The sequence below is a fragment of the Coturnix japonica genome, chromosome 7 (genome assembly GCF_054131305.1).
Source record: "Coturnix japonica strain WE chromosome 7, WE-NBRP24, whole genome shotgun sequence".
NCBI lineage: Eukaryota > Metazoa > Chordata > Aves > Galliformes > Phasianidae > Coturnix > Coturnix japonica.
Window position 1 is genome coordinate 16,106,926 of NC_140669.1, and position 13,492 is coordinate 16,120,417.

The following is a 13,492-nucleotide window of genomic DNA, read 5'->3' on the forward strand; positions in this document are numbered from 1 at the left end:
TAATAGCATTACCATATAGTGCATTACTGTTCTAACTTTTCACTCATGGACATGATAAAAAATGAGACACTTCATAATAGGCTTCAAAAGGTCCAGTCTCCTGCATCATATTTCCAGCTTGGCATCGGGCCATGTTAAAGTCACAATGCTCGCATTAATGGACAGTTTCCTCCCAAGGACCGGATAGATGCAAAATGAAAATAATGCTCTTCTGTTCTCCAGCAGTCCTTGTTAATGTCAGTCATGAAATATTGCTGTCTAAGGAGCTGCTTCACTGGTGCCTCTGCAGCAAGCCAAGATCAGCATCATACTCTGTGCTTACCAACAGTGAGAAACTGTTGCCCTTTGTCTTCTGAAGTCACGCCATCTCACTTTACTAATCACACTGTTTGATTCCTTTCTGGCATTATATTGTCATATTATCAGTCTTCTCCCAGCTTTTTTTTTTTTTTTTTTTTTTTTGGCAGTGGCTTCTCCTGTATGTTAGGATAAATCATTCACATGGCACCCTACAGCCGAAGTGTCATGTGTGTGAATTCATTCTATGACAGAATTCAGCTTCAATGCTATTTGTGGGGTTTTTTTTTTGATGGTGTTGAGTCAGCATATCCATGCCAACAGTTCCAGTATTTAAGTAGTAGTAGTAAAGGCAAAAATGCTATGTCATGAGGTGCTGCTGCTGCAGCGCTACGTACCAAAGGACCAGCTTCAGCTCATTCTAAAGTGCTGTTGCATCAAACTGCTTACTAATAGTAGAAGGTAACGCGTTGCTGGCTCTGTGATTCCTTTGTTCTTCTTCATAGCTTGTACCATCCAGCTTGTGACACAGAACTAGGGAACAGGAACTGAGGCGTTAAGACCTTTCAAAGTCTGCTAGTGAAATAGAAAGTGACTAAGAAATAACCAAACTTAAAAATACTGGAAAAGCAAACAGCAGTAAAAAAAACTTTTTTAAGGCTTTTCCTGCAGAACAGCTTATTCAAATTTAAGCAACTACAAACTGATAAATATACAAAGATATTTAGAAGAAAAAAAAATAAAATGTCTCATTAAACTGCCTTGTCTCTGTGCTTAGAGGATATGCAGAGAAGAGTGCTTCCAAAGAATCGTACAATGGGTAATTAATTAATGAAATTAATTTACTGCTTCCTCCTCACCTCCTTTCAGCATTCCATCAACCATTTTTTCTCACCGGTCACCTTACACTGAAATGCACATGTGAAGAAACTGAATTTCCACTCATAAAATATACTGTTACACCCGTGAGTGTGGAATATTAAATGATTGGGAAGTTGTACATAAGTGAAAAATGTTACCAGTATTTAAAATTGTTGTAAAAAAGCACTTTTAATTAGAAAGTAAACAAAAAAAAAATACATTCTTGATAATAAGTATGTATTTAGTAAGAAAGGGTAAAGGCATTTATCACAGAATCATTTACCTACACCTCCATTTCAAAACCACAGTGTTACCTTTTAGCTCAGTTTCCAGTCCTAAAATAGACACAGTAGAAAAGTCAGATTCACTTTAAATACATGAAACCTATACCTCTATTTTGACATAAACATTAGATAATTTTTATTGAATTAATATTGAAGATGAATGTGAACAGAGATTACTCCCTCCCCCCCCCCCCCCCCCCCCCAAAAAAAAGAAAACACGAAAAACAAACAACAAAAACAGAATCAAAAGCCACAAGTATTTTCTCAACTATTCTAAGTTTCTTTTACCCACAAGTTGATTAATCTCTCCATTATCTCTAATATCTGCACAATTTCCATCTTTACCTGAGAGAGAAATCCAATTGTGGTTGTTGTTCAATGTCATCTGCCCTGAAAGAAGGATTTCGTGGGAGCATATGATATAGAAAGTAAGCACTTATTTCAGGGAAAGTATCTGCTTTTCAAATTACATTTTATTAACTTTATCCTGCTGAAGTTTATTTGAAGTCCACTTCTATTGATTTGTAAAGAAAATCAGGTCTATGTATCCCATTCAAAAGCTAAAAAACTTTTAACAAGACTTCATAGCCACACTCTCCACTAGAGGGCACCCTTATCTAAGTCATTGTAGCGCCGGTACGGCGAGCATAAAGCACAATTTTACTCCATACCGATGTTTTCACAGGACAGTTTGTTGAGATTTCCTCAGAATCTAAAGGATAACCAAAATTAAAAACCTTAAGATTTCTGTAGTAAAATATGTTTATTTAACAAGGACGGATTTATTAGAAATAAATGCAGTTTAGCTAACACATACTGAAGTATAAGAAACATTTTCTCCTTTATTTTTTTATTCAAATACATCCTACATCCTGTCTTATCATAGTAAAGCTGGGTTTTCTAATTTTGCTTTTAGGGAGCTAGCGATTGTTAGCTACCACGTCTAGTTCAATTACTACTGTTGGTCAGAGATAACATTTGCATGGAAATAAGACTACAAACAATTTTATCTGCTGTTTAATTCCTGAATTGTCAATTTAAATTACCATAAAATGTCTAGCCATTTGCTAAGGTGCCTAGAAGGAAGGAAGCCCATTTTAAATATCAGAAATGTACAATACTTCAGTAACTGTTACCAAAAAATACTCTTCTACCACAAAATTTTCACTCAAATACACCTCACATTCTGACAATCTAAGCTTTCCCCATTCACGTGGGATTTGCACTGATTCCCACTTTCTCTATTGGTCTTTATATTCTACATTTCTCTCTCTCTCTCTCTCTCTTTTTTTTTTTTTTTTCTAAAGGGGTGTGGATACAGATGAATGGACTGACAGACTACTTGCTTGAAAAGCATGAAAAGCATTAAGATACTGGTTTTGACTGCCTCTTAGTCCAGATGGATACTGTTAGTCTTTCTTAATTTAAGCTGTGAGTGTCTTTCTGGGAAACTGCGGTTTGGAGTAGGAAACTGGAATTTAAGGTGAGCAATATTTGTGTCTGAAGATCTACACGTGTTGGTCTTTTTAAAGACCTTCCATATTTGTGAATGACCATCAAAATTTTGTAGCTGTATCTGCAGACTGTAGGTCCCATTTTCAATGCAATAAAAGGTCTTATTTCAAGCACCCATCCTAGAAAATTTCTTCCTGAGGACTTTCAGTGACGTTAAATACAATGGTGCATGCAAGATCTGCCAAGGAGGCAGACTGCAAACCTACCAACAAATTTACAAAACACAACTTAGAATGGAGGAAAAATACCCAGTCTCTGCTGAAAACAGTATAATAATTTCTTATCAGTGGCTCAGATAAACAGAGCATAGCCATCAGTTCTGTCACACTGGCCTCAGAAGATTAAGAAGGTTTTTTTTTTAATACATGATATGATTTAGCATCGTATTTAGATCAGGAAACTTCCTCTTTTTTCTTTTCCCCCCCAGCAATTCAGCCTGAGTAACATCAACTCTCCACTTAAACAAATTGAATCATCTGATGATGGACACAAATATGCTGAGTTAAATTTCCTACGCAGATGTTTAAACAATGAAGGCCCACAAGTGACTCCTTGAGCCCTTCCTAGGTATAGTACTGCATCTTGAGCCAAACTAACTGGGAAATAAATTGTTTCATAGAATGGTTGTTTCTTTCATAGGATTCTCCTGAGATGTACATACTGAGCCAGAATTACAATGTGGGTACCTCTTCTATAAACATGGTTTGTAGAGAAATTCTTAAAAACTAGACAGATCTATTTGAAAAGTAAAAAATAAAAAGACACACAATAGTAACAGCATTAACAAGCCCACTAGATTCTACCCTGCTCACGTGATTCTACTAAAACAGCAATATGCAAGGGACTTTTACAATTTTCTTATGACATTTGCAGAGAAGGACATCGATAACTTCTTGGAGAAAAAAGCTTAACTTTCTGAAAAAGAACATATCCAGAGGTTTTCTGTGGTCATAGAAAGGTCAAGTGATTGGATGATGACTTGTTAGAACTTTGTTTTATAATCAGTCACAGTTAACATTTTAATATACCTTTTCTATGCATGCACAAATGAATCAAAAGATTCTTAAAGCATAAAGAACTGAATTACGAAAAATTTCAGCACAAATCTCTCAGCATTTCTAATATACTGAACTTTATCCTGGAAATTCTAAATGTCAGTTCTGAACTTTCTTTTTCCTTGTATGTTTTAAAGCCAACTTCTAACTGCATTACCCAGTGATTAGGTTGAAACACCTTATCGAGGAAAGGCTGCTAAAGAAGCCATTACCCACCTTTCTCCCATGGTAATTGTTCCATTATGTCTTGCATTTACAGGGACACTTCTGTCATGTCTCTTGGTGTGTAATGAAATGCCCAGGAAACCTTGTGAGAGAAGAAAGATTATATGAAGACCAGTCTTTTTTATGATCGGGACTATGGCCAGAGAGTATAGAAAATAGCCTCTCTATTAAATTTTTGCAGTGTGAATTGCAAACTTACAATTTGGTAAATTACAATTAACAGCACATATTCCTGAAAAGAACTCAAAGCAAGATGCTTGTTTTACTGCCTTCATACTCTCCTCAGGCTCCAACAACACAGAATTTGTTCCTCTACTTTCCAATTTAAATGATGACCCTCCATTAATCACAGGGTTTTGCAAATATTCTTGCATATGTGCAAGCTGCACAATGCTGTTTCTCTGTGAAATTTTTAAAATAATATATATCTTTTTATAAAATGCTGCTATGTATAGATTTATATATACCTATGCATAAAAGATATAAATGTATATATAAGAAGATATATTCTCTTGATTGTTCCCCTGTCATGAAATGTCTCACTAAATGGGGGGGAAAAAAAAAAAAGAAAAAAAAAAAAAGACTAAAAAAAAGGCACAGTTTGTCAAATTGCTTTGAATCCTTAGAGTTGGAGTGAACCTCTGAAGGTCATCTAGTCCAACTCCCCTGCAGCGAACAGGGACATCACAGCTATATCAGGCTGCCCAGGGCCTTATCCAGCCTTGCCTTGTAAGTTGCCAGGGATAGGGCATCAACCACATCAACCTGTTTTGCTGTCTCATCATCCTCATATTGATTGTGCACTTGGTTTTGTACCATAACTTCAAATCTACAAAACCACAGCCAAGGAAAGTTGAAATATTAAGATCTGCAAAGAAAATGAAATATATATATACAACTTACAGTGCCCGTTTAATCAAATTATAAGAAACAAATAATTTTGTACAATTTCTTCCTCCTCTTGCAGCCTTCATTACAATAATGAGATGTAGCAGGGTTTAACATAAAGAACTGGTAGGAAATGGATCAGTTCCAATTCAATAATTTTCAATCTGAGATTTTATGGAGAGAAAAAAAAAAAAAAAAAAAAAAAAGTAAAACATAGAAAAAGAGGTATGAGAAAGACCGTTAAAGGCCTCGGCGTGAGTTAGCATTTTGAGATCTTGTGTAGTATACTAGAACACTGCTATCACCACTGCTATCAATTTTGAGAATGACAGAAAGCAGAGATAATATTAGGTTGCTTCTTCTTGGACTCTATAAAGAAAATACAACATGACATTATGTAGAGAGGAAAAGAAAAAAGAACAGTTAAGAATCAGGAGCATATGACTTTCAAGTAGATAGGATAAAACCTGTAACTATTCAATGATTTTACGGCTGTTTTGCCATTCTGAGTCTGTTTATATCAGTCAAAACTTTCAGCCCAGCAATATGCTTTCCCATAATAAGCCAAAGCAGATCAAGAGAAACCACTCTGAAATGGGGTAAACAGTGCATAGAAATCTAACAGCTTTTCAGAACCACACAAAACAGCTCCAATTTGATATGTAGATGTAATGGCGCACTACTGACTCACTGCTGCAGAGCAGACAGATGGCAGCAGACAGCCGTACATTTGTGAAGTAGGGTTTCAACACCGACCTTCTGAAACAAATCCCGTGAGTTAACAGAAATCCCATACAGGTTTGACAAGGCGTCTCAACATGGTCTCACCACCAGCTTTTTTTTTAATTTTTTCAAGCAGTGTACAAGTCTGCATGGACATTTAAGAAAAACACTGAAAAATGTAGGCTAACATATGGTTTAAATATGATCACATACATTTTCTAGGGTTATTTTACTTTAGAACCTTTGAGTTTTGATTCTCATACATAGATTTCCAATAGCTTTGTTGCACACCTAAAAGAGGAATTCTACCCATGTCAGCAACCTTCCAAAGAGTTCCAAAGTGCTTGTAGGAATGTCTCACAAAACTGTCAGTCCTCAGTGGAAAGTCAGCAAGATCTTCCTGCAGAAACTGTTGATGACTCTCATAAAAGCAGAAACAATAAACAGCAATAAATAAATATGAAAAATTTTACATGTATATATATTCTAGCAGCAGAACCCATTTTGTTTAGAAGTTACTTGGGAATAATAAGAAAATGACAAAATGTAGGTCACTGTCCTCATCTACCAAGGAAATACATCACCACTTCCTTGAAGATTCCTCGTTTCATGACTTCCTGTTGGAGAAGTTCACACTGGTACAGCTAGACTGGAAAAGTACCTGCAGCGAGGCCTGCCCTGCAGAAGCTGTAAGATTTGAGGGGACTGCAGATTTAAAACTCTACAGATTAAAGTGAAAATAGTAATCCTGCATCATCAATAGACTGTTACCAGATTGAGAAAGCAGCAAGAACATTACATGAGCTTTACAGACCCAAGGGTATTATTTCCATCTAGTACGGGAAAGAATTCCTGAGAAAAGAATTCTCAAGCTTGCATCTCCCTAGTCCTGGTCCAAACTTCTTTTTTTTTTTTTTTTTTTTTGACAGAAAATAGTGCTTTCTGAACAAGAAAACAAGCTGAGAAAATATTACTGCGATCACCAGGAGATGAAAACATAAACATTTCTGAAAGATATCAAGAAGAAAGTTTCCATAAAGAAGGGTGGTTTTCAGTCATTCACCATACATAAGGGATAGGTAATGAAAACATAAGTGACAGCATGTGGCTAGCACTCTTGTTTCCAGAACCATGTTTTAAAGACACTAAGAAGTACTGTGTGATAATTACCTGCATAATAACAGTCTAGAAGTTTTGGGCAACTAACAGTTTTGCTAAAAGAGGTATTATTAGTGCCCTCAGTGAGGGAAAGACCGGAGAGTTGTCAGACAGAAGAGCATGCAGATGGGCTATAACTGTTAAGAAGATTTAATTAAAAGTTTGCTTCTCATTCAAAGGCAAAATAAGGTAGAAAACATTAACAAATCATTAGTCATTATTTCCAGTATTAAAATATTTTACTGGAAACATCTTTCTGACATCACATATCTGGAAAAAGTTCTAGCTTTTTACTAATAGCATGGTTTCAGGGGGATAAAGCAGGCAAGGTAGAGACGTAGAGAAGCTGCTTATATCTTCAGGATTGCAGAGGAGATGCCATGGGCACACACAGTGGCAAAATAATATGATAGAACAGAAAGAAATCCAAAGCTGCTAGACCATTACTTGAATTAGTCATTAAAATTATTCAGAGTCTGTCCTATTTCTATCAGCATATCAGTTTAAATGAGGGATAGAAAGCCAAGTTTTTTTATAACAAAGCCTGAACATTTACAATTGTATTTTCTTCAATCCAGTTGCACCACATGGATGTAGTTCTAGGCCTCGAGAGAGACTCAGTTTTCCTGTGCAATACATGGAATACAGAATTGGTCACACTGTGGCTACAGCTGGAATTCTTTAGCATATATTTGATTAGATTGCATAATATAAGAAGACAATTCCAATGTCACTCCTCTGCTGACAGCTAAATTACTTTTTTGGGTTACATTTGTACTCCTTATTTATATAGTAAGATTTAGAACTCCCCTCATAATCTTCCTGTAACTTAATCTCCATTTATGTCCTCATTTTAAATATAAAATAGGTATCAGGTAAGGTATGCAATTAAGAGTACAGTCCAAAAATGAACCATCAAGTAAGCAACAGCTCAGAAAGAACATTTCACAAGAGACTAACTTGAAATATATTAGAGAAAAATGACAAAAGCACATCCTTTCATGCTGTAGCTGTCATGCTATAATTCCTGCATGAATGTATTGAAACAGCTTCTAGAAATTTTGATGTGGGAACTAACCTAATTCACTTATGAACGCAATATCATGGCAACATTTTTGATTAGGTTCTTATATTCAGCCACACAGATGCGTAAATAATAAAGCACATTTTAAAGCAATTTTGCTGATGCTTCAGAGAAGGATAACATTACCTAAGAACTGTACCAAACCCCTGAAGACATCTCTGCGTGTAAGCTAGCAGACTTTGAAATCTCAGAGGCCTTCCACTGAGTTTGATTGATGAGCACAGCTGTGGTGGCAGTCCCACAGTGGCAGGATACACTACCTGTCTGCTGCATGACAAAGGGAGAGCTGGTTTGGATGGAAACAAACACATCCTGGAGGGTCTGGGTCACCTGCCCAGAAATTCAAATTATCCTCTTTGACCGATTTTGTCCATATGGTCTTTCACAAAAATGTGCGTTTCTTATTTAAAGAAATAACACTTTTGGAAATAACATATATATTTACTTACATAAAAAAACCTGTCATCCTACTGGTTATTCTGAGTATTTAAGTATATCTTTCTTATTATTTCTACTAGATGGCATTTCAGAATCTTTCTGGATACACTGAATTCTGCTGCCAGCTTCTCAAATTATCTTAACTGTTGGCTGCTTTCTCTGTGGACTCCTGGACAGACCATTTTGCTCTTGAAATGAGTAGAATTAGTCTTTCATCTACAATTACGATGAAGGAAGGGTAGTATGATATCTTTGTAATCTTTCTGTTTGTGGCAGAAATGCTAGTATGTAAAATACATGACAATAACTAAATTTAAAATGAAAGCAAGACAATAATTGGGATAGGTGCAGCATGTTACAATACAAAGAAAGAGTACAATGAAGACTGTATTACTCCCTTCAGCACAGAGAATTATACATAATACCCTTTTCAAATGGTAGAATCACTCAGCAGGTTTCATTCTTCCGGCTGTGTCAGCATTTTCATTTTAGCTTCAGCCTAAAAGCTACATTTACAATGTGTTTAAGAGCATGAGTGATGAAAACTGTAGACAAATCTGGAGACAATCTAACAGCCAAATCTACTTTTCCTCACTGAACAGTCACCAAAGTATTCTGTCATATTTTCCTGCATATCTCCTTGAAGAGTTTCATATAGTTAGACTGGATTACAATTTTCTACCTGCCTTCTCAGAGTAAGCTGACATAGTCTGATGCTCATGGTTTTAACACCAGTTCAAAAGTTACCTAACATTTTTATTATATATAAGAATATGATTCATATATTGCGCAAGTCTCGACTATTTTTCTAGATTATTATATATGAACGCAATCAAAACTATATGGAAAGCTTTAAATATTTACAACTAAATGGAGAAAAACTTCTTTTTAAATTCCCGGTGTACTTTCCCCATCCCAGTTTTATAGGAGAAATACTGATTTCTCCAGGATATTACTTTTCAGTCTGCAAAGTATAATCCCCTGGATTTATTTACTTATTGCTTTACATCACCATAACATCAGAAATAGAGTAATTACTCTCAGGTACCTCTAAGACATTTTACACAGTATTCTTAAACTGAAGATATCTATTTTGTACCTTAAATTTTGCAAAGGAAGATGAAGAACAGATGCAGTGATTTGGAAGCTATTTAATATTCATTTCTGATGTTTTGGTTATCAACTGGAAATGCTTTCATATTACTAAGGGCATTTCATAATTCTTTTGTAAAAGTGCATAGTTTTGATTTTAAAGATGCAACATATCTGTGAACAGTGGCGATTTAAAATAACCTTTCCATTCCAAGTCATCCATATTAATATCACATCTAGTATTGCATGTGTCTTAACCTTGAAGTAATAGCTGCGGGTCGAAGAACCATATGACATCTGAAGAAAATGTAAAGCCACCAAGGGAATGTTTTTGGACTCAAGCTCAGGCTGTGCCTTGTAACTATATTTCTCTCAAAAAAGAAAAACACCAGTACTTCTTGCTGCAATCAGCACATATTTTCTATCTTGAATATAATACCCCATTTGAATTTCATTTTTGTGTGAGTACTATCACCAGGACCTCCCCTGAGTACAGAGAAAACAATAACTTTTTGTATCAAAATTTAATGTATGGCTTTGTACTAGTGTAACTCTGTATTTTTCTGATTAATGACCTACCAATGCATTTTCATAAGAATTGGAATGTCGGTGCATCAGGTGAAATATTGGCTTCACTGAAGTCAGTAAGAATTCCCATTGACTAAAGTTGGTTCTGAATTTTACCCATGGTCCCTTGAATTCCTATTTTTCTTAATTATTCATTGTTTTAAGTTTTCAGGAAATGAAAAGAAAAAAACAACTGCCTATTTTTATCTATTCATATTGTTATGGACGAACCCTAAACAGCCTTTCTGTCTTGAATATAAGCTTCTGCTACTTGCAAAGATACCTGGATTTCAAATACCTCAGTCAAAAACATGAGACACGCTGAGGTAATACTTTTCTTGTAATACTTCAAATACAAATACATCTATCTATATGCCTTATTAATTACATATTTATACATAAACATGCATTTTGAATAGTTGATGTGCCACTACCTGATAACTGGAAGATTATTTTCTGAGAATGTTAATTCTTTGAACACTCAATTAGAAATCACAGATAACATAATTTTCAGTCCTTATATAAATAACAGTTCAGTCACTTTTTGACTTCTGGCAAGTATGGAAATCTAACATTAGGTAAAACTACTACTAAGTAATATTAAAAGGTGTAAGACATATAAATGGGACAGAAAAAATTTTCATTTCTTTCCCTTGGCCCATAGTGGAGTATTTCAGAGGTCAGCACTGCAGTCAGAAGCAAGTCTGCATGGACTGAGCTGCTACCTCTGACAGTGCTGTTCCTCTCTTTCCTGTCAGGATGGTCGTATTGGTCAATCTATGACAATGTAGCCACCAAAAAAATAATTAAATATAAAAATGACCTCCACTTGGATTGAGCATTATTACATAATATTATACATCCACAAGTGTTTTTTGTCTTCTGTTGTTTCTGCACTATTGAATCCTTATGCCCATATTCTCTTCCAGTGGTTGTACTGGGTTTTAGAGAGATCACTTAGGATAGCAGTGTCCTGAAATGAATCGCCACTGTGATAACTAAATTGCCTAATTATAACAAATATAACTAAAGGTGAAATAGCAGATAAAGAAAAACAGAACAGGAACAAGAATAACAATAACTACCAAAACAAAATCCCATAGGAAACAGACTGACTAACCCTAAATTTATTGTACTGTAGAACAAGTGCACAATAGTATCAGAGCAACCATAAATCCCCATTGTTCAACAACACTGCACCTCAGTAGCATTGCTTAACATATCAATAATTACTGTTCCTTGGACATCAGTAATGATATCCTGTTTTTATAACAAAGATACTAGAGATGGGGAGAAGATTTTTTTTTACCTCAACAGCAGAATTATAGGGGGATTTGAATGTCTGTTTTTCCAACAAAATGCTGAATTTTTCAAGAGAGAACCATATAAAAAGCAAATATAGAATACATATACACACATAGAGAACACCCAGAATAAGAAAACATATAAACAGTAATTTTAACTGTAACTGACAGAGTAAATAAGCAGCGGAAATTGTAAAAAGCCATACTAGAACCCTGACAGCAGTCTTACAGAAGATATCCATGGAGGTTTGCAGAATCCTATTTTATGCTTTCAGTTGCAAGAAGTATGAACAGAGAGATAAAAAGCTAGCATTTCATCTTCCCTCAAACATGAGCAGGGCTAATTGATTTTCAGCCATCAATAAAACAAAAGTGTGATTGAATTGTGACATTTTTCTTGTAGGAGTGAATAATAAAACAGAAAACCTTCATCTTTGACCTTGATCCAAGAGAAACTCTGCCCACATTTTATGTTAAAATAATATTTGAGTCATCTCACTTAAAAATTGGTTATAAACACTAACATTTGGTAACAATTTTATTTCAGTTTGATTAGATGTGCTTCAGCTTATAATCATATTCATTAAGTACATTTACTGTAACAGGAATGTAACACTAATCTGTTTGTTTGGATTAAGTTTCCACAGTCATACAAAGTGGGAAGAAGTCAGGTGTTCTGTTTCTTTCATAGGTATCTAACTTGAGGAAATCAACTTCTGAATCAAAAGAGTTAACCTGAGATTATCTTCCATGCTGTTAACATAGGTAAAAAAGATTGAAGTTCCAACAAAGTGCCAGGCTGCTGGTACTTACCATTACTTATCATAATTCAAAAATTGATTTTCTGGCCTTACATATCTTTAAACACCAGTTGGGCTTTTAAAATACCATCATTTTTTACAAGCTGATGAGTAAGACTGAGATTTAGAGCCTTCCAGCAAACAGTCTCGCCATGAGCCAATTCTCAAAAGAACACATTTACAGTATTAACTTCTCAGTGTTGTTTTTCTGATGTATGTTTGAGAAACATCTTGGGATACCCAGGAGCGGTTTCTTCCCCCGTATTGCTGTATTCATATAAATAAAGACATAAGTACAAGGGGACTATGTATCTGCATCACAAATCACGTCAATAACACCATATTGCATTTTTCTTTAGTCAGAATACAAGTAAAACTAATAACAGGACAGCTTTCCCTTATCTGATATTGTGCTTCAGTTTGTGTTCATCATGAAAATTCAAAATACAGACTGAAAGTTAAAATAAATAGTGAAGGCAACCCCAGACCCATTTACAGAATTAAGCACGAATCCTAGGCTATTCAAGATTCTATAAGGCATGTGTAAGCCTGAGGTGCTGCACGCTTGCATGAAGGAGCACCTTAAGGAGAACCTCATGGACCTGCATATCTTACCACCTTAAAAGCTTAATTCAAAAGCCTGTTAGAAAAATGGTACCTTTCCAACCTGAACTAACCATGACCTTACTGGAGGTTTACTCTAAAGGACACTGAGAAACAAAGCACTTTAAAATTTCAATTATCTTCAACACTTTTCTGTGTTGGGACAAGCAAAATTAGCACAGAAGAGATAAACACAGGATGTTCAGATAACAAGAGTTCTGTAAAATGTACAAAAAAAAAAAAAAAAACAACCCTCAAGATCATCAAAATCTTTTTCATATATTTGCTCAAATGAGAATTATTTCTAAGCTTGCAAAAAAAGGACTTCAAATTTTATGAAAATTACTTGCTCTTTTCAGAGAACAGACATCTTCTATAAGTCACCACCACGGGGCTCTTACTAATTTTATCACCAAATAACAGTTATATACACAGTTATTACTGGAATGTGCACTTACAACCTATTGACCACCATGAGCTGTCCTCTTTCTGTAACTTTTTCCTACTGAAATATAGGAATAGCATTCTTCTTCCAGAGGGTTTAAATCACAACTCCAATATCTGAATGAAGGAGATTATTTCATGTCTGTTATATACA

General features: G+C 35.2%; 1 long non-coding RNA gene across 1 annotated transcript; it reads right to left on the reverse strand.

Annotated features, from left to right (window-relative positions):
• Positions 1-723: 723 nt before the first annotated feature.
• On the reverse strand, positions 724-13,483 carry LOC107316737 (uncharacterized). The gene is made up of 5 exons (XR_014947930.1): positions 13,353-13,483; positions 4,229-4,319; positions 1,788-1,832; positions 1,473-1,493; positions 724-831 (listed from the first exon to the last, which is right to left on the reverse strand). It is a non-coding gene; the product is annotated as an uncharacterized LOC107316737 (long non-coding RNA).
• Between the last annotated feature and the right edge of the window lie 9 nt (positions 13,484-13,492).